At 47.9% G+C, this 20160-nt stretch overlaps 1 long non-coding RNA gene across 1 annotated transcript; it reads left to right on the top strand.

Moving 5' to 3' along the window:
- The first annotated feature begins 2273 nt into the window (after positions 1-2273).
- On the top strand, positions 2274-7331 carry LOC106143848. Its single transcript, XR_001228988.2, has 3 exons — positions 2274-2369; positions 3860-4018; positions 5759-7331. It is a non-coding gene; the product is annotated as an uncharacterized LOC106143848 (long non-coding RNA).
- Positions 7332-20160: the final 12829 nt, after the last annotated feature.

The following is a 20160-nucleotide window of genomic DNA, read 5'->3' as shown; positions in this document are numbered from 1 at the left end:
AGCAAGTTCTTTTTGAGGTTTGTTTATGCCACAGAAATGTATGCCCAGTGCCCCCCCCCCCTTCCTCTAATAGTAGTTCAGGGTCTTTTTGGACATAAAACTGGTAGAAGAAGCTTTTAGAAAAAAACTGTAGTTGGGTCTTCTATCTTTACTAGAAATCATAACCATGACCAAGGCAAATCAAAGAAAGTATTCAGTTGAGCTTATTCCATTCTAGAGGGGTAGAGCCCATGATGGGAGAGTGGAGGCATGGCGGTAGAGACAGCTGAGAGCTCAGATCTCAAACCAAAAGCAGAGGCAGAGAGTACACTGGAAATGGCACTGGTTATTTTTGAAGCCTCAAAGCCTGCCCCCAGTGACACCTCCTCCAAGAAGACCATACCTTCTAATCCTTCTCAAATAGGTCTGCCAAAAATGACCAAGTTTTTCAGCATTTGAATTAACCAGATGGAGTGCATACCAGCTGGATGTTTCTAAGTTCGATTCTGGTAGCGTTAGTCTTTGTCTAAGAGACACCCCTGAAATGGTCCCAGGATGCAGGGTCAGTGAGCCCTGTATGAGATACGTGTACACATACGGTGATGGTGGATGAAGGCAAACATGATGAAGATGAGATGAGGCCCCCAAACAAGATGGAGATGTGATATTTAATACTGACTATTATCCCTTGTGCTCTTTCCCGGAGTCTAGACTGGCCATGTCCAGAGCTGGCCTGGTGGGCTTTCAAGGCAGCAAATTATGTTCTTATCCCAGAGCCTGGGAACAAACATGAAGTGGCCAGTAAGGACCAGATAAGGCCCAGATGCTGATCTTCAGCTCTCCCTTGGATCTGTGCAGAACTGAAAAGCAAATTGGGAGCCAAGCAGACAGACAAGAGTCAATTGACCAGAAAGCCAAGCATGAGGCAGTTTTTTCTTTTCCATATAGACCACCAACAATATGTTCAGACCCACAGGCCAGCATTGTTAAGTGATTGATGCCCTTGAAGCTCTGTAGTCAGAAGGGCCTTCCATGGAAGCACTATTCCTAGACCTGTCCAGCCAAAGTCAAGTCTTGTCCAGGGAGGTAGTTTCATATTGCCTTTCTGCTGCCCTCAGACTGGCCCCGTTACCTCCTGTGGCATCTCTCCTTACTTTGCATGTAGGCATGAGTGCCCACGTGTGTGCATTATAAATTCCAATCATGTGTTTACCTTGCCTCACTGATCAGTTATGTATTGCCCCTGTGCCCACCTCGTTCCCATTCTTCCTTCACCGTGATCTAATATTCGGCTTCTGCATAAAGATGTCTCTCATAGACAGGTCCCTGGCATCTGACTCGGGCACACAGCACAACAGTGCCCTTCAGCTCTTGCAGAGGCAGAAGGCCAGAGGCTCTCACAGAGAGCACCACCCAAGCATAGAGAAATACAGCAAGGGTCCCTGGGAAACCTGAGCCTGGAGCCGCAGAGAGTCAGCTTCATTCTGCGTATTTACTTCCTTGGGCTGGCTCTGCTGTCCCTTCTGGGGAAAATGAGGTACACCCGTCTCTGCACCACAGGAAGCAGACACTCAAGGGCACAGAGGAAAACATTTCATTGGGCCCAGCTTACAGTTTCAGAGGTTTAGTCCGTTATCATCATGGTAGGACATGGTCACATACAGGCAGACATGGTGCTGGAGAAGAAACTGACAATTCTGCATCTCAACCCAAGGCAACATGAAGTGAACTGTGACACTGCACACGGGTTGAGCATAGGAGATCTCAAGGCCCATCCCCACAGTGACACACTTCCTCTAACACGGCTACACCTCTTAATAATGCCGCTCCTGAGAGGGGTCATGTTCTTTCAGACCAACACAGTACATGACTCCAGACAATAAGTTTTATGTGTTATTCTAATTTCTTCTCTGTTACTATGATTCAGACACTGACCAAGATCAACTTAGGGGAGAAAATGGCTTATCTTGGCTTGCAGACTACACTCCATCACCGAGGGACATCAGGACAGAAAATCGATCAGGAACTTGAAGCAGAGATGGTGGAGGAACTCTGATTGCTGGCTTGCTCTCAGGCTTATCCTTAGTTAGCTTTCTTATACAGCCCAGGGAATAGTGCAGCTCACAGTGGACTGGGCTCTCCTAAGCAATTAATAATCAAGACAGTGCCCACTGACATCACCCATAGGCTAGTCTGACCAAAAGAATTCCTCTCTAAGATGACCCTGGGCTATGTCAAGTAGTCAAAGTTTACTAGAACTTGTGCCTTCTTGACTTTTTTTTTTTTTGCAGGAATTTGGCCATTGGAATTGGGATCCAGAATTTCCCTGAGGGCCTCGCTGTCAGCCTCCCTCTGCGTGGAGCTGGCTTCTCTACCTGGAGAGCCTTCTGGTGAGTGTGCCAGCCTGTTGGCTCAGAAGGGAGTGGTGTGGACTACTGGGCGTGAACTCCATTTTTCAGGGTCAGGCTCATGCTGGAAGCCAGTGTGGGGCTTCTCTGGAAGAACACCACAAGTATGGGTGAATGCCATACACAGAGTAGAGACCCCAAGACACAAGCTCATCTCTTAACCTTTGACCTTCACACGACTGGCTTGAGTGTCTGTGTTCCTTTTCAAAGGCTTCTGTGGAAAGCAACCCATGACCATTGCACTAGCCACTCACCCCATAACATGTCTCCTCTAAATGTCACAATATGCCCAGCTGAGGATCTTCTTGCCACGACCTGACCCAGTGAGTCATTATAATAACAGCTTTTCTCATGTGTCCTCCACTTGGGACACAGGCCTCCCACCTTTCTCTGCTAAAACAATCACTGATCCGTAACATAAGGTTACCACACTCATGCAGAGTGCGGACAGGAACAATTTTAAAACGCCTTCCATTGTATAAGACTCCGTGACTTGCAAGTTTGCCCAGTGCTCAAGTGACTGCGTTTCTGCCCTCTCCAGATCCCTTTCTCCATTGTCAGAGACCCTCAAGTAGAGGATTTGGGAGACAAGGGAGGTGGGTGGCCTTAGAGAGGTTTATAACCTACCAAAGGTCACAGCTGTCATTTCTGACAGTCGAGGCACTCGGGAGGAAGGAGGGGAGAGATGCAGAGATTTGTGATCAGCACCAAGATCGGAAAGTGAAGCTTTGTTCTCTTCTTCAAACTCTAGTCTGGGCTTGATGTCAAAGCCACATTTTCCAAAGACAACAAGGCCACAGGCAGGGGTTGGGTACATCAGAGGACTGTCTGTCCTGCTGGTATGTTCGTGGAAACACACACACTCTAAACTTGTTTTTTAAAAGAGAAAGATACATGCTATAGCAAGAATATATCTTGAAAACATTACGCTAGGAGAAATAAGCCACCCTCTCTTCACCCCTCAAAAACAAACCGAAAAACCTATATATGATTCTGTTTATAGGACATATCCAGAGGCAGCAAACATACAGAGGGAAGAGAGATGGAGAGAGATTCATGGTGACGGGCTGGGAGGAGGAAGAAACAGGGCACAGCTGCTAATGGCCACCGGCTTCTTTTTAGGGTGATAAAGATGTCGGAATCAATGGTGATGCTCACTTAACCTTGTAAATCTATAAAACCACCTGTCAATGCGGTAAATGTTACACGGGTTGCAAACTATGTCCCAATCAAATTGTCGTTGTCAAAAGATGATATAGGCAACTTAAAGATCCAAAGGCAATAAGGGATACAAAGCTACCGTAACTGCTTCAGTGGGATCTGGGCAAGGAGCGGGAGGTGCTTCTTAGAACATGGCCAGACCAGATGCCCACCACGCACGTCTGCTTTCTAGGGTTGAGTCAGCAGTCTGGGCAAGTGTCACATCTGCTTGGATCTCCCTGCATTGGTCAATGTCTCCGTTTCCTCCTTAGGTATGGACAGCTGAGCGGCATGGTGGAGCCCTTGGCTGGGGTCTTTGGAGCCTTTGCCGTGGTGCTGGCCGAGCCTGTCCTGCCTTATGCGCTGGCCTTTGCTGCTGGTGCCATGGTCTATGTGGTCATGGACGACATCATTCCTGAAGCCCAGACGAGGTGAAGAGCTTGCCCAGCTGTCTGCCCCTGCACCAGGCCTAATCTGAGACTCCCCTGCCCCACCCCTGCTGCTTTCACATTTGTCTGCTCTCCCTCTGTCTTTTCTTATCCCCAAGATCCCTCTGCCCTTCCAATGATTGTTCCTGTCCCTCCTCTGCTTGCCAAAACTGAAGTGAAGAGAAGGAAGGTGACAGCTCACAGTGCCATAAGGCAGGGGCCCCTAACCCTTGGTGAAATAGATGGTCACCTTTAGTCTCTCTCTCTCTCTCTCTCTCTCTCTCTCTCTCTCTCTCTCTCTCTCTCTCTCTCTGTTGGAATGAGGAGAACGGTGGACTCAAAGGTGCAAACCATAGCCGTATATGTGTGTTTCGTTACCTTGCCATGGGCCAGATGTCAAGGGGGATTGTGGGCAGAGTAGACCTTGCATGGCTTCATTCAGGTTTTTATAACAGAATAATTGTGAAGCTAGTTTATCGTATCAGATCATTGCCTTTCATAAATAATAATCAGGGCTGGGGAGATGACTCCCCAGCACCGCGCTTGCCACACAAGCATGAGAGCCTGAGTTCAGTGTCCAGAACCCACATAAAAAGCCAGGCATGGTGGAATATTCTGTAATCCCCACACTAGAGAGGTAGAGACAGGTGGATACTTGGGACTCCATGGCTAGCCAGATTAGTCTGATTAGTGAGTTCCAGGCTAGTGAGAGACCCTGTCACAAACAACAAGTAGACAGTGTCTGAGGAGGAGTGACTCCCATAATTGATCTCCAACCTCCACACACATGTGCACACATGTATACCTCTATCTATCTATCTATCTATCTATCTATCTATCTATCTATCTATCTATCTATCATCTACCTACCTACCTATACCCTCTCCCCATGCACCTGAAGGAAATATACAGTTACTAATTTTTAGAAGGTGTGAGAGTGTGCGTGTGTGTGTGTGTGTGTGTGTGTGTGTGTGTGTGTGTGTTCATAGAGGCCAGAAGTCAGATTCCTGAAACTGTAATCACAGGCAATTGTTAGCTGATTAATATAGATGCTGGAAACCAAACTCTGGTCCTCTACAAGAGAAGCAAGTGCTCTTAACTGATGAGCCATCTCTCCAGACCTGTACTGACTGCTTTGGTGTGTCAGCTTGACCCAAGCTAGAGTCATCAGAGAGGAAGGAGCCCCAGTTGAGAAAATGCCTCCATGAGCTCCAGCTGTAAGACATTTTCTCAATTAGTGATCAATGGAGGAGGGTCCTGCCCATTGTGGGTGGTGCCAACCTGGCTGCTGGTCCTGGACTCTATAAGAAAGCAGGCTGAGTAAGTCATGAGAAGCAAGTCAGTAAGCAGCACCCCTCCGTGGCCTGTGCATCAGCTCCTGCCTCCAGGTTCCTGCCCTGCCTTCCTTCAGTGATGAATAGCAGTGGTGAAGTATAAGCCAGAAAGACCTGTGTTCCATTAGAGCAATAAAACCCCAAACTAAGACATCTCCTGATTGCTATTCAAGCGTGAGCTGGAGAGCCATGCTCAAACAATTTCCCTGTTCTGCAGCTTCAGGAACCACAGCCTAGTGAGGACATTTATGCTCAGGACTAGGACTCAGCATTCCCTTGGCCTGTGATACCCACTTGTCCATGTTGCCACCATTAGTAAGATACTTAGTGTTGTAGCTGGGTATTGCAGAAGAGGCCATAAGCTTGGACAAGGCCATAGGAAGTATCATTTTCCCTCCTTTCCTTCTAGTGGCAACGGGAAGCTGGCCTCCTGGGCCTCCATCCTGGGATTCGTGGTAATGATGTCCCTGGATGTGGGCCTCGGCTAGCTCCGACAACCGTGGGACCTGAGGAAGGAAAGTGCCGGACTTCTGCAGGACCGCGAGCCTCTCTCTTCACCTTAACATCCCATCCCTTTCTCTCCTCTCTGCCTCCTACCTGGGTCAGCTCTGATTACGCTTTGATTTTTCATTTTGCTTTGGAGGGAGAAGCTGGTTTTCTTTGTAATCTCAAGGCATCATAGGACTGGAGATTTGTGTTTGGGCCACTGAGTGGAAGGAATCTGTCTTCAGTAGGCTTGTCAAGGCCAACCCCTACTGTTTCACCTCCAGCCCCCCTCACTAGATGACTTCAGCTCCTCAGGGTCACCTCCAGAAGTCAGCTCTTGGGACAGGAGTCTTGAAGTGTGTTGGCCTAAGGTCTAAGAGCAGGTGGCAAGAGCCCCTTGTGTTCTCTCAACTGTGGACCTTCTGTCCACCTAGAATGCCACCTAGAAAACCAGGACAGATGCATCACGAGCACAAAAGGCTGTTCTCCAAGGCTGAGCCAGCTCAAGCAGGGTCTGCTTCTTCCGGGGAGGCAGCACAGGACAGCCCCCCACACAAAGGGCACGGAGTCAGCTAGTCTTCTCTTTTGTCCTAAGGCAAATATTGGCATTACTGAGGCTAGAGAAATTTGGAAATTAGGGTGACCTTGAGCACAAACACAATGTGCTCTGTGAAAAGCGATGGGAGTATGGCTTTGAACTGAGCCTCTGGCAGGTCAGAAGAACCAAGCGATTAGTCACGGTTCCTAGATCTCCCAGCTCTTAATCCTGATGTGTTTACAGCCCTTGCCCCCCCCCCCAGACTTGTGGATCCTAGCAAACTGCAAGTACTCAGCCCCTCCTTTACTAATGGAGTTACTTAAGTTAGCTCCAGGGGATGAGTGACCTTTAGAGCCAGCTAAGGCTCTTTCTCCACTGGCCATTTGGAAACATAACCCACACAGACCTCTGGCCAGAGGGCTTCGGATGAGAAAGCAGAGGGGGGGTAGGCAGGTGTATTTTTACATTTCCTTTCTTAGAAAACTTCCCAGTCTGAGGTGACCCTGAGGAACAACTGGACCTAGACTAACCTGTGCCAACATACACATAGCTCCGCCAGTAGCTCTCACAACAAGCCTGAGACCTGAGCCCTCCTTGATCGGTAGTGTGTGAGGGACTCAGAATGGACTCCACTTTGGGAGCCAGGCATTCAGGTACTGGGTTATCAGGGTCTACTCTGTGTTTACCTGTTCCGTCCCTGCAAGGGTGAATACCGTAGCCGCGAACGCTCAAGATCTCAGAGGCCAACCTCAGCTGGGAGTACGTACATTCTTCGGAAGCACTGGTGATCAAAATTGAAGGCGCATTCAGAGATTTGGTTGGCTGAGGCTGGTTTGGTGATTGGCACATGTGTCTATTTTGGTCTTGTGTCTTGGTGTGTAGTTCTGTTACTGCAAATCGTTCTTTCTGCTGGATGAGACCTTGTAACTGTGATTAATATCAATAAAGGGAATTTTGTCGTGCACGAGCTGTGTTATATTCGGTCTTCGTCACCGCCTCTTTCCAGAACCGCGATGCCTCCTCTCCCACCCAGTGCCACCAGGAATGAAGAGATGCTCGCAGCAGGATGACTAGTCAGCCTAGAGCTTGCCAACAGCAGTGCCCAGCTCCAGCTTACTTAACCAGAGGACACTGAGGAATGGGTGTTGAGAAACTCAGAGGATCTACTGGGGACCTGGGCTTGGCAATGAGGTGGCTCTAAGACTATAGATCTTAGCTGTGGCCTGATGGCATTTGAAAAACAACTCCCTTAGATGCCATGGCCCCTGGTGCTGGTAACTAAATACTAGAATACTAGGCTGCTCTACTGAAACTCCCTCTCCTTGATACCTCCAACAGCATCAAGAGAATTAGGCACACACGGTGCTGGACAAACATCCATCTAGAATTTTGATCCTGTGCCCATGAAGTGGCTGGTCTTACCCCTGGGCAGGTCTGACATGACAGTAGATTTTCCAGATTTGGGGGTTCAGATGATAGAGAGCACAGGAAGAGACATGGCTGACTCAGGGTATCACAGACTATTTTATTGTAACCTTATTTTCACATTTTGCAAAGATCACAGGCTTAGAGGTTTTTGCCGTTCCTCATACAATCAAAATTCACTCATCCCCTTCACAAATGGGGTTAGCCCAGTGCGGTGACAGTCCCCATTCCAAAGGTGCCTATATTAGAATCTATTTTGATATATATGCTTTCTCCCAAACCTTTTATGAATAATTTTTTTAAATCCTAAAATTACATTTGGAATTAAGAATTAATTCCCATTCTTGGTTTGTGTTCATCACAGTCTGTTGCTCTGGCTTAGAGATGGGTTAAGGATGTGTTCAATAAGTTTGTGTGTTGAAGTTTGATTCTCTCACATAGCAATATCACAAAGTTGAGAGATGGAGCCTAGTTGGAGGTCATAGGTCAGAGGAAACTGTTCCGCAATCCAGGTTAGTTCTTGAGTATAGCGCTTCCTGACCTACGGTGTGACGTTTCTCCTCTCCACATAGTGTCGTTGACCTAGTTTTTGTCAATTTCATTCAAACCAAGGCCTATCTAGGAAGAGGAAATCTCTACTGAGTAATTATCCACCAGACAGGTGGGTATGCCTAAGGGGGAATTTCTTAGTGAATGATTGAAGTGGGAGGACTCAGGCCGCTGTATGCAGTGTCACCTCTAGCCAGGTGATTCTGGGTCATATAAAAAAGCAAGCTGCCAGTCAGCAACACTCCTCCATGGCCTCTGCTTCAGTTCCTGTCTCCAGGTTCCTGCCTTGACTTACTTCAGTGATGGACTGCCAGCTGGAAGGGTAAGCCAAATTAAATCTTTTCCTCATCAAGTTGCTTTTGGCCATAGTGTTTATCAGAGATGCATACTAATACAGACCACTGCTGTGGGACAATGGTCTTGTACTCTATAAAGATTTGTCACTTGCACTAGTTTAATAAAATGCTGGTTGGCCAGTAGCCGGGCAGGAAGTAGAGGTGGGGCGACCAGAACAGTAGAATTCTGGGAAGAGAAAAGGCTCAGTCTGCAGTTATCACCCAGATGCAGAGGACACAAGATGAGAAGGCCTCACTGAGAAAAGGTAGCATGCCATATGGCTAACGGACAAGAATTATGGGTTAATGGAAGATGTAAGATGTAAGAGTTAATTAATAAGAAGCCTGAGCTAAAGGCCAACCAGTTTATAATTAATGTAGGCCTCTGTGTGTTTCTTTGGGACTGCACGGCTGTGGGACCAGGCGGGACAGAAACTTGTGTCAACAGAGTTTGACTGGCTGGAGCTGCCTAGGGGTAGACTTTTAGCCTCCAAAACTTTATGCGAAGTAAACTCTTTTTTTTTATACAGTCCTTAGCCTCGGGTGTTTTGTTATAGCAATGGTAAACTAACAGGACACTCCCTTCTGAAGCAGACTAGACTACGACTCCATCAGCTCTGCAGATGACTGAGGATAGCACACGGAGAACTTTTATTTTCTGGCAAGATGCTGCCTGGAGAAGAGGCAGGCGAATGACAGTGTCTTTATGAAGTGCTTCAGAAGCAAGGAGAAGGAGTCCTGGGGCAGAGAGGATGCTCTTTGAAGAGCTGCCATCCAGGCAACTTCCTATTTTGCACATCATCCTGTATCGCTCCCTTTGGGTTCTCTCTGTCCAACTTGTTCCTGGCCAGTGTTTCAGTTCTCTCTGGAAAGCCTGTGACTTGGTCAGTCCCCTCTCCATATCTAGGTTCACCATTGTTTCTCTGTATTCCTGATCACTTTAGTAAAAGAGGCTATTGAAGAAACATCCCAAGGCTAGGGGATGACAGTGTCAGCCAAGTGCCTGCTGCACAGTCACAAAGACCTGAGTTTAGATTCCCAGCACCTATATGAAAACAAGGCAAGGAAATGTGGTGGGCATTGTGTAAAAACCCCAGTGCTAGGGGGTGGTATGGGGATAGGCAAATCTCCAAAGCTCATTGGCCAGCCAGTATAATGAATTGGTGAGCTCCAGATTCGGTGAAAAACCCTGTCTCAAAAACTAAGGCAAAGAAGATACCTGGAATCAACCTCCAGCCTCCACTTGCACACTCACAGACAAGCACATCTGTACATGTGCATACATGTAGAACCATTACAGAAATCCCCGGGTACCAGAATCCTCCCTGTGCTCAGGGCTTTCCAGGGTCTACTATAGAGTGACCGACAGTGCTTACAGACTGCTGGTAGGGCATCATGCCTTTGCCTGGTTGGTGATAGCACAACCTTTTCCCTCCAGGTGGTGCACCGATGGACCCTCGTTCCAAGTGACGGTATGTCAGCTTCGGGGGTTGGTGGTGTTGATTGTAGCGCTGGCTCTTCCCTAGGCTCCTCACAGAAGGCAGTCTCACCCTGCCAGGCTGAGGGCAATGGAGAGGAGGGCAAAGGACCATGAGAAGTGTGCACTCAGGGGCCACTTTCAAACCCTCAGCTTAATTTTGTTGGCACTTCTGTATGTTTCTCTCAAAGAGCACTCTCTACCTTTGGGGCTCCCCAGGCTCACCCTTGGGGAAGACAAGCAGGACGTGACGGCACAGTGTACCTCCAGGGATCCTGGGAAGCCAGAGGTCACTTCAGGCTTCCTGTTGCTTCATAGCCAAGCAGGCAACAGCTGGGATTGGCACACTGCATCTTTCAGCAGGTAGGCAGATCAGAGGAGAAGGGTCCAAGGGCATGTATGTGGCTTTCCCTGCACGTGGTCTCCTATACCCAGCCCTTGTTCCCCATTACAGCCATGCCAAAGACTTTTGGAGCTGGCCTCCAGGAATGTGCAGGTGCAGGCAGTCCCTATCACCTGGCCTGAAGAGGGTAGGGTGGAGTCTGACCACACCTGCAGCCTGACTGGGCTCACCCAGGACCTTAGCCAGAGGAAGAAGATTCCAGATCTTGGGAACCAGGATGCCTGTGAGTTGGGATGATGACTCCACACCCCCAAGGTAGGGTATGTCCCAGAGATGCATAGGTAAAATCCATATATGAGTGTAATACACTCTAAACTTCTGTGTCTTTGATGCATGGATGGCATAGTTCTATGTAAAAGGAAACCCTTCCCAGGATCCATTGGCTTCTGCCCTTCACACCCTCTAATATGTACCGGAGTGGGGAGGCCTGCAGCCTATACTGCTTACCCTTCTTCTCTCCTGTGACCAAACACCAGACAAGAAGCCATGGTGGGGGAAATGGTTTTATTTTGGCTTTCTGGGTGAGAAGGGAGCCTGGTAGGGAAGACATGGCAAGGTTTGTGATGGTGGAACTGGGACTGTGTGGCTGGGACCCCTTACATTTGACCCCACCAGGAGGCATTTAACATGGCAGGCTGGTGCTTAGCTACCTTTGCCTCTTTGCCCACTTTTATTGGATCTCAAGCACCTCCCCCCCCAAAAAAACCAGACATGTTGTGGGAGACTGCTCCTTTGTTCCTGTCTGCCCAGACTCGAAATAATCACACAGAAACTATATTAATTAAATCACTGCTTGGCCAATCACTTAAGCGTATTGCTAGCTAGCTCTTATATCTTAAATTAACCCATTTCTATTAATCTGTGTGGAATAGCAAGTAGATCTTCCCTGAGCCTTTGCCTTGACATCCCTCAGTGAATCATGGCCTGAAGGGATAATCCAAACTGATCCTTTCTTCCCCAAATTACTTTATAATGGTGCTGTCACAGCCATGGAAAGGAAGCTAGAAGAGAGATTGTTGGTGTGACCGTTTCTTTATGTCCCTCTTTTGCTCCCCACCATGGTGTTCCTCCTCACCATGGGTCCAGAGCAACCATGACCTGAACCCTCTGAAACGTGAGCAAATAAAACCTTAGAAGGTGAAGTTCCCAGGGATGGAAATATGACACAATTGGGGAACTGTGCAAACAGAAAGAGCCCCCTTAGCCACAGTTCAGTTCTCCTCGAGCAGTAGTGGTGTGAGAAATACACCTCTTTCTCTGACACTGGATTTTCAGGAATAGGGCTTGCAGCACACTTGTGTCTGCAGCATTTCCTGGAGGGTGTCCCATGGAAAAGTACAAATTAACCATTGCAATATTAATACAGATATGTAAATTTTTCCAAGAATTCCTTTAGTGGGAACCTCCACCCTCACTGAGTGTCTTAGTAAGGGTTTCAATTGCTGTGAAGAGACACCATGACCACAGCAACTCTTATAAAAGAAAAACATTTAATTGGGATGGGTTACATTTCAGAGGTTTAGTCCATTATCATCATGGCGTGACATGGTCTCGTGCAGGCAGAAATGGTGCTAGAGAAGTAGTTGAGAAGCCTATATCTTGACTTGCTGGCAACAGAAAATGATCTGAGACATTGGGTGTGGCTTGAACATATATGAGACCTCAAAGCCCACCTCCACAGTGACACACTTCCTCCAACAAAGCCATACCTACTCCAATCAGACCACACCTCCTAATAGTGCCACTCCCTTTGGGGGTCACACCAAGGTTCTTATAGAATGTCACAGGATCACAGAGTGACATTCTATCCCTGTTGCCCATTCAACTGAGGTCACCAGATTTGATTTTAAAGATTCGTCATCATCCCTTTTACCCATCAAGGTAAACATGGCACAGTCAAGTACATGCAGTTAGGACAGTTCTCTTCTCTGTGATGGAGACACTTCAAAGTGACACAATGAATGGTGACAGAGACAAGTGGGCAGGACAGGACTGGCATCAAGGCTGCCCTGTGGGATGCCTATCTCTGCTCCATGACCCTGAGCCTGATCTTTCCACCCTCTCCTCTGGAGGAGTTTCCACAGGCTAGTCTCCAAGGGTGTAGCCAGCTCTTTTTTTTTTGGTCCTTTGGAGATGCTGAGAAGTCAGGGAGCGTTATCTGCACACATGTCATCTTCTCCCATCTTCTCTGTGAGCACAGTGGTTCTGAGCACAGAAGAGCTTCCCATCCAAGTTGCTCTTTCCACAGAGACATGCTCAGGATGCTGCAAGGAGGTCTTGATTTAGGTCACTCCATTTATTTTGGTCCTTTAAAAAAAAATCAACTCCAAATAAGATACCTCTGGTGACAATGGATGTTGAAGTCTCTGTCATGTGCTATCTGTGGCCAGAAACGGTTGGAAGGAAAAGGACTAAGGGACACGGGTGGGGATTATCTAAAGTGGTGCCATCCCTACACATAAGAGCTGTTCTAGCTTACTTTCCATGGCTGTGATAAAACACTGACGAAAACCAACTTGGGGAGGAAACTGTTTGGCTTATCCATCCCAATGACAGCATCGCTGAAGGGAGTCAAGGCAAGAATTCAATTAGGACAGAAACCTGGAGGCAGAACCGCAAAGGAAGGCTGCTTACTGGCTTGCTGTCCATCCCTTGCTCAACTTGCTTTTTTATACAACCCAAGACCTCCTGCCTAGGGGTGGCACCACCCGAAGTGGGCTGGGCCATCTCAGGTCAGATATTAATCAAGAAAATACTCCTACCGGATTTTCCCACAGGCCAATCTTATGGAGGCAATTCTTCAATTAGGTTATTTCTTCCCAGATGACTCTAGCTTGTATCAAGTTGACAAGACTAGGCCAGCCCAGAGGATATAGACACAAGTATCTCCCAAGGCTTTGAGAAATATATATGCTACTTCATCAAAGGTTGCCTAAAAGAAGCAACAAAAATCTTGTAGGTCAGAATGAAGTCTGAACTTCCTCACTTTGGAGCGCAGATCTTTGCAGTAAGAGAAACACAGGGAGAACTGGGTTTCAGGTCCTCTGCTCTGGAAGTCGGCGAGGCCGTGAACCCATGTTACCCTCCTGACTGGGAGCTGCCTCCTTATCCAGGAGTTTCTGCTTGTTTGGGACGAAGGGTGATGTAGGTGTGTGTGTGTTTGTTTAATACAGAATTCTTGGCAAACCCATCCTGCTGGCAAGTGCTAACAAGTCAAACCCTCCCTTTTTCCAAGCCGGAGGAAAATTTCTAGTGCCGGTTTCCCATCATCACCCTCACAGCCCCACCAGGTGAAGACTCCTCTTTGTCGTTGGTGTCCCTAGACATTGGAAATAGTGACAACCTCTGGCTGAATGCTACAGCCCACAATGTCCAAAAGATTTTGATATTTCTCCTTCATGGTCACTATCATTTGGAATAGCCCCTCCCTGGTTGTGGAAGACAAGTGTTTAAGTTACCTTTGTTGTTGTTGTGACACATGGCCTAACACGAGCAACTTAAGGCCCATCTTTTAGATAATTCTCCATCCTGACAAGTTAACAGTCATAACAAAGATGAAAACAGGTAGGGGGCATGCCCACAACCAAAGGTTTTAGACTGGGGTAGTAGAAGCCGGCTGAGCGAAGAGAAAGGAGGGATGTTGGCCGGGAAATGCAGATCAGCATCCTGGGAATCTTTGTGGAAGTGTGTGTTGGGGTAGGCATGTTGAGACCAGCATTGAGAGTAGTCCTATAGAAATGTGTCTGGACCAAGATTGCAGGGCAGCATCATGGGCATCTCTATGAAAACATACCTGGACCAAGGATGTTGAGACCACCACAGTGAGTGGTCTGGTAGAAGTGTGCCTTTATCGTAAACATTCCTGTGAAAATAGTCTTGGACCAGGGATGCTGAGGCCCGCTTTGTAGGCATTCTTGGGGAAGCGTGCCTGGATGAACAGGCAACACGGCCTTCTGAAAAGGCAAAGTTCCTCAAGGGTTCGTCCTCAGAGCTCGCAGCACCCAGTGCATGTCCGTGGAAGAGATGACAATGCCGATAGCAAGGCTGATTGGGATCAGCCTTGGCAGGAGCTCCCCAAAGAGCTTTGTGGTTTGGAAAGTTACAGCAACAGCCAGGAGCCAGGGCACCAGCCTGCCTCTCAAACACACCTTTCCCTGTGATCAGGGCAGCTACCACGCCCACACCCGGGCTTCTCCCACTGGAAGCTCAGCTTCTACATCCTACCTCCTTTGGGTAGAGTAGGATAATAATACCCTGAGGGTATTGTCTGTCAGTACCTCATACCCTGCCTCTTGTGGGAGTGTGGACTTCCTGTGCTACCCATGGCCCATAGACATGACCATCATCCAGTTAGGATCACTTGGCAAGAGAGCATAAGCCATCCCAGTGCATTCAGAGCTTGAGCTGAGGGTGAGGTTAGGTTGATCAAAGGAAAGGCTTCTTAGGCAAGCGGATGTGACTGCTTTGCATATCATCTCTCTGATCTTAACTTCCACCAGCTAGGATGTGCTAAGAACAAAACAGCTGGAAAAGAATAGAGTCAAGTCAGGCAATGGTGGCTCAAGCCTTTAATCCCAGCGCTGGGAGGCAGAGGCAGGGAGATCTCTGTGAGTTCGGGGCCAGCCTGGTCTACAGAGCGAGTTCCTGGACAGCCAGGGCAAAGCAGAGAAACCCTGTCCCAAAACAAACAAACAAATGAGACAAATAAGATAAAACAAAACAACAAAAGAATAGTGACCTGGGCCTCAGTGGTGCACCAGTTACGGGTAGGATAGCCGTTCTCTCAGATGGCCAAGTTAATACAATATCCTTTAGATGATTTCACTGTTTTACCCCAAGGTTCTAGATGACTGCATGGGTCACTGAAAGCCGTTGTCCAGAACATTCTCCTCTTCCTTCTGCTTTCAGAAGTCTTTGTGACAATTTTCTTTGAAGTAACAGCTAATGCAGAGGCTGGAAAGATGGCGCAACAGTTAAGAGCACTGACTGCTCTTCCGAGAGACCGGGGTTCTAGTCCCACTTGGTATCACACAACCATTTGTAACTCTAATTCCAGGGAAATCAAAGCCATCTTCTGGCCTCCACAGCCACCAGGCATGTGAGTGGCACACAGGTATGCATGCAGGCCAAACACCCATCCACATAAGAGGAAAAAAAATGAACGTAATAATAGTAGCTAAAGCAGGGATTTTTTGAGGTGCTGTGTTTAGTGGCTACCTCAAAGTCCACATTTCCCACCTCTCTAAATCTGTGACATTTGTCTGGCAATACCACCAATACCATGCTAGTGTTTTGAGTAAATTTTACTGCATTCTGTTTTGGAACCTTATCAAAAATAGTGACTGGTTTAGCATCCAACACTGTTATGAAGAATTTTAAGTCTATGCCTAAGAAAACAGTACGGCAGCATGAGCCTCATAGACACATCACCCATGAGCCTTCATGAACCTATCACCCATGAGCCTTCATGAACCCATCATCTGTGAGCACTCATGGACCCATCACCCATGAGCCTTCATGGACCCATCATCTGTGAGCACTCATGGACCCATCACCCATGAGCCTTCATGGAACCATCATCCATTAGCCCTCATGGACCCATCACCCATGAACCTCATAGATCCATCATCCATGAACCTCATAGACCCACCACCCATGAGCCTCATAGACCCATCACCCATGGGCCTCATAGACTCATCACCCATGAGCCTTCATGGACCCATCACCTATGAGTCCTCATGAGGCCATTGCCTATCACTCATGAGACCTTAAAGGCTCATCACCCAGGTCCAGTGACTATCTAATCTACCCCAGCCACATCCTTGCTCTGCCTTTTCTTTCTCAAAAGAAAAAAACAAAACAAAACAAAAAAAACAAAAAACAACATACCTAAGGTCTGAGGAGATGGCTCAGGATGAAAGTGCTTGTTACACCAACGTGAAGGCCTGAGTCTAAATCCTCAGTACTGCATGAAAAGCTAGGCATGGTGGTACATGCCAAGAACCCTAGCACAGGAGGGACAGAAATAGGCAGGACTCTGGGGCTCTTGGGAAGACTATTTATTGGGAAACAAATGGTGAGCTCCAGACTCAGTGAAAGCCCCTGTGCTGATCAGCTCTGGCCTCCACAGACACAACACCGGTACACATGCTTTCTCTCTCTCTCCCGCTCCTCATTAAAAAGATACAGCGCCACTTCCTTGATAAACAGGTCAGTATGAATCTCAAAAAGAAGGCTCCTAGACTGTAATGTGTCCCTCAAATTTTGTATGATGGTAACTTGACTAATATATGTTAGTTGTATTTAAGGGTGGGGTCTTTGGGTCATGGTTAATGGGTTGTCTCAGTAATGGCTTGATTACAAACCATGCCACCTCTGGCTTGCTCATTTTCCTCACGCTGTGATATCTGCTATTGTGTTAGGATGTAGCATGAAGGCCTGCACTAAAAGCCCTAAGGATGCTGGCTGCATACTCTTGATCTTCCCAGCCTCCAAAGCCGTATCCATGCGAATCTCTGTTCTTTATATATCATCCAGTCTCTGACATTCTGTTATAGCAACAGAAAATAGGCACAGACACGGATGACCTCTCTTTGCCATGACTCTCTTGCCATTACCATACACATACAAAGTAACATTATATAATCTGCTATATGATTATAATTTGCTATATAATTTTACTATATAACTATAATTCATAGAAGTTATATATCGTAAGTTTTATTGCCTTCCTTTTAGCTAAGTAGTGGCTTTCAGCTAAAAGCAATAAAAATCTTACTTTTTTTTGGCTCAAGTACTCTATATTTCTAAGGGAATTTGGGCGTCTTCTCAAAACTCATTCATTAGCTCATTCCATGATTAACCCTATGAATTCAGTCTTGGAATGGATCTGTGTTGGGGAGTGCTGCTTGTTTGTTCCCGGCTGCCCAGAACCGAAATTATCACACAGAAACTATATTATTTGCAATACTGTTTGGCCAATAGCTTAAGTGTATTTTTAGAACGCTCTTATATCCTAACTAACCCATCTCCATTAATCTGTGTATTAATCACCACGTGGCTGTGGCTTGCTGGGTAAAGTTCTGTCCAGCGTCTGGTGTCTATCATGACTTCTCTCTAACACTGCCTACTCTCTTTATATATATCTCTTCCAGCCTGACTATATTCTGTTAAGTCATTGGCCGAAAGCAGCTTCTTTATTAACCAATGGCAATAAAACATATTCACAGCATTCGTCACCACCCACATCAGACCTAGAGAGAAGGGTTCACTCATAGCTAATCTCTGAACCTGCCTTGTCCGTGTGGCCTCAGCAAATCAAATCACACCATTGACCCCCACCCCAGGGTACTGCAGACTTAAACCATACCTTCCTTTTTTGTCCTCTTCCCTCTTCTTGTAGACCAGGCTGGTCTCGAACTCACAGAGATCCACCTGCCTCTGCCTCTCAAGTGCTGGGATTAAAGGCGTGCGCCACCACTGCCCGGCCTCTTCCCTCTTCTGTGTTGAGTGCAGGAACAATGCAAGAGCAGGCAGAGGGAGACTCTGTTTACCCAAAGAATACACTTGTAACCTTCCTGGCCTCGTGACTGGCAGTGACATGGCCAGAGGGAGGGAGGGAAGCAGGGCCTGACCACTGAGGGCACCAAGAGATCCACAGACCAGAGACTGGGGGTCTGGAGTGGCCCAATTGAGTGTTTATAGTTCATGCAAAGATAAGGTTCAACCCTTAGCACCACACAAACTGGGCATGGCACCTTGCTCTTGTAATACCAGCCTCCTGGAGACAGAGTTTGGAAGATTAGGAATTCAGGGTCATCTTCAACTATACAGTGTTTCTGAGGCTAGCCTGGGCTATGTGAGCACCTGCTTCTGTCAAAAGAAAGAGTTCGGAGAAGGGAGGAAAGAAGGAAGGAAGAAGAAAAAGAAAAGAGAGAGAAAGAAAGAGGGAGAGAGGGAGGAAGAGAGGGAGGAAGAGAGGGTAAGAGAGAGAGAAGGAGAGAGGGAGGGAAAGAGGAAGGCAGAGAGAGGGAGGGAGGGGAGGAAAGAGGAAGGCAGAGAGAGGGAGGGAGGGGAGGAATGCAAAGAATAATGTGGGCAGCCTCCATGGAATCCCTTCTGGTTTCTGTTGGCCACAACAGCCTCAAACTTCTGCAGACCTCCACACTGTGAGGAAGTTCTCCTCTTTGGGCTGGGTTAGCCTGGTAGGATATAACATTGAGGAACTGGAATTCCCAACCCCCCATTCTGTTCCTGTCTCTCCACCAGGCTGCTTGCCTCATGGGCCAAGTGTCCGTGTGTACCACCCAGGGCCACAAATTGACTCGCTAACCCAGAGAGCCCCTGCCAGTGTGAGGAAATGGTTTTCTCTCACACAGCCCTCTGTCGGGCTGTTTTTAAGAAGGGGTGCGTCAAGGTTTCACTATTACCTTCTTTGGCCCTGGTTGGCTTCTGGGAAGGAGAGCCCGGTTTCCCTGCCTGCCACCCCCCCCCTTCAGTGGGTCCCCACCCTTACTTCCACGAAGGTGACTGACACGTTGCGTGTCAGTCAGAGCTGCCCCGGGCTCGGCTGGGGAGTGGGGAATCACAGCTTGCATTGTGTACATGGAGGACTCTGACAGGTGCTGATGGATTTGGCTTCCTTGAGGCTCCGGAGTCCTGGGAGGGGACAAAGAGGAGCATTGTTTGGTAGGGCAGGCCTCTGCCTGTGAACCCACTCATTTGCCTGATGCTGGAGACAGGTGTATCGCGCTGAGTGTGCCAGAACTATGTTGGATGATAAAGATCTCAGCTGCATTCCCCAGGGCCAGCCTCATGCCGAGGATGCTGTATGAGTGGCAACCCATGGTCCCTCTCTCCCTGAAAGCCAGCCCCATCTTTTCTTTTCCTGGTTCGCAGTTCTGAGCTATACTCATAAAACTGAGGGTCTGTCAGGGATGGGGAGTGGAATTCTGCCTTAGTGTCCCACTCTTTGGAGCAGAGCTGGCAGTGGGGAACAGGGCAGGCTTACTAGGGAAAGCACATTCACTGAGTTGTTGAGCTAGGACTTAAGGTCGGCACTTCCCCAAGATCTCTGCTGACAGTCTTCCTGGAGACTCATCCAGCCAGAAGCATGCCAGCCAAGGGAACCCTGTGGCCTGGCATTTTCATTGTCCCCTCAGGGTGACAGGCTATAGACGCGTCAACTATGCACATCACTTTTAAATTAAAAGTATGTTCCTTGGGCTGTGGATTCAGTGATGGAGTCTTGCCTAGTAAGTATGAGGTCCAGTGTTCAATTCTCAGCAAACCTCCCCCAATCCCCACTACCCGGTGTATGTTTTTCTTCTACTTTTTTTATATCCACTTCTGTGTGTGTGTGTGTGTGTGTGTGTGTGTGTGTGTGTAGGAGGGTATGTGCATGTGGGTGCAGGTGCTTATGGAGGCCAGAAGAGGGCGTCTGGTCCCCCTGGAGCTGGGGTTAGAGGTGCTTGTGAGCTGCCCAACATGGGGGCTGGGAACCAGCCCTGGTCATCTGTAAGAGCAGAAATACATGCTTTTAACTATGGGGCGACCTCTCCAACCATCACAAAGTATACTTCTCACAAAGTAAATGCAA

The sequence above is a fragment of the Microtus ochrogaster genome, chromosome 7, assembly GCF_000317375.1.
Source record: "Microtus ochrogaster isolate Prairie Vole_2 chromosome 7, MicOch1.0, whole genome shotgun sequence".
NCBI lineage: Eukaryota > Metazoa > Chordata > Mammalia > Rodentia > Cricetidae > Microtus > Microtus ochrogaster.
Note: the sequence above shows the minus strand (reverse complement) of the source record. Positions and strands in the feature narration are given on the sequence as shown.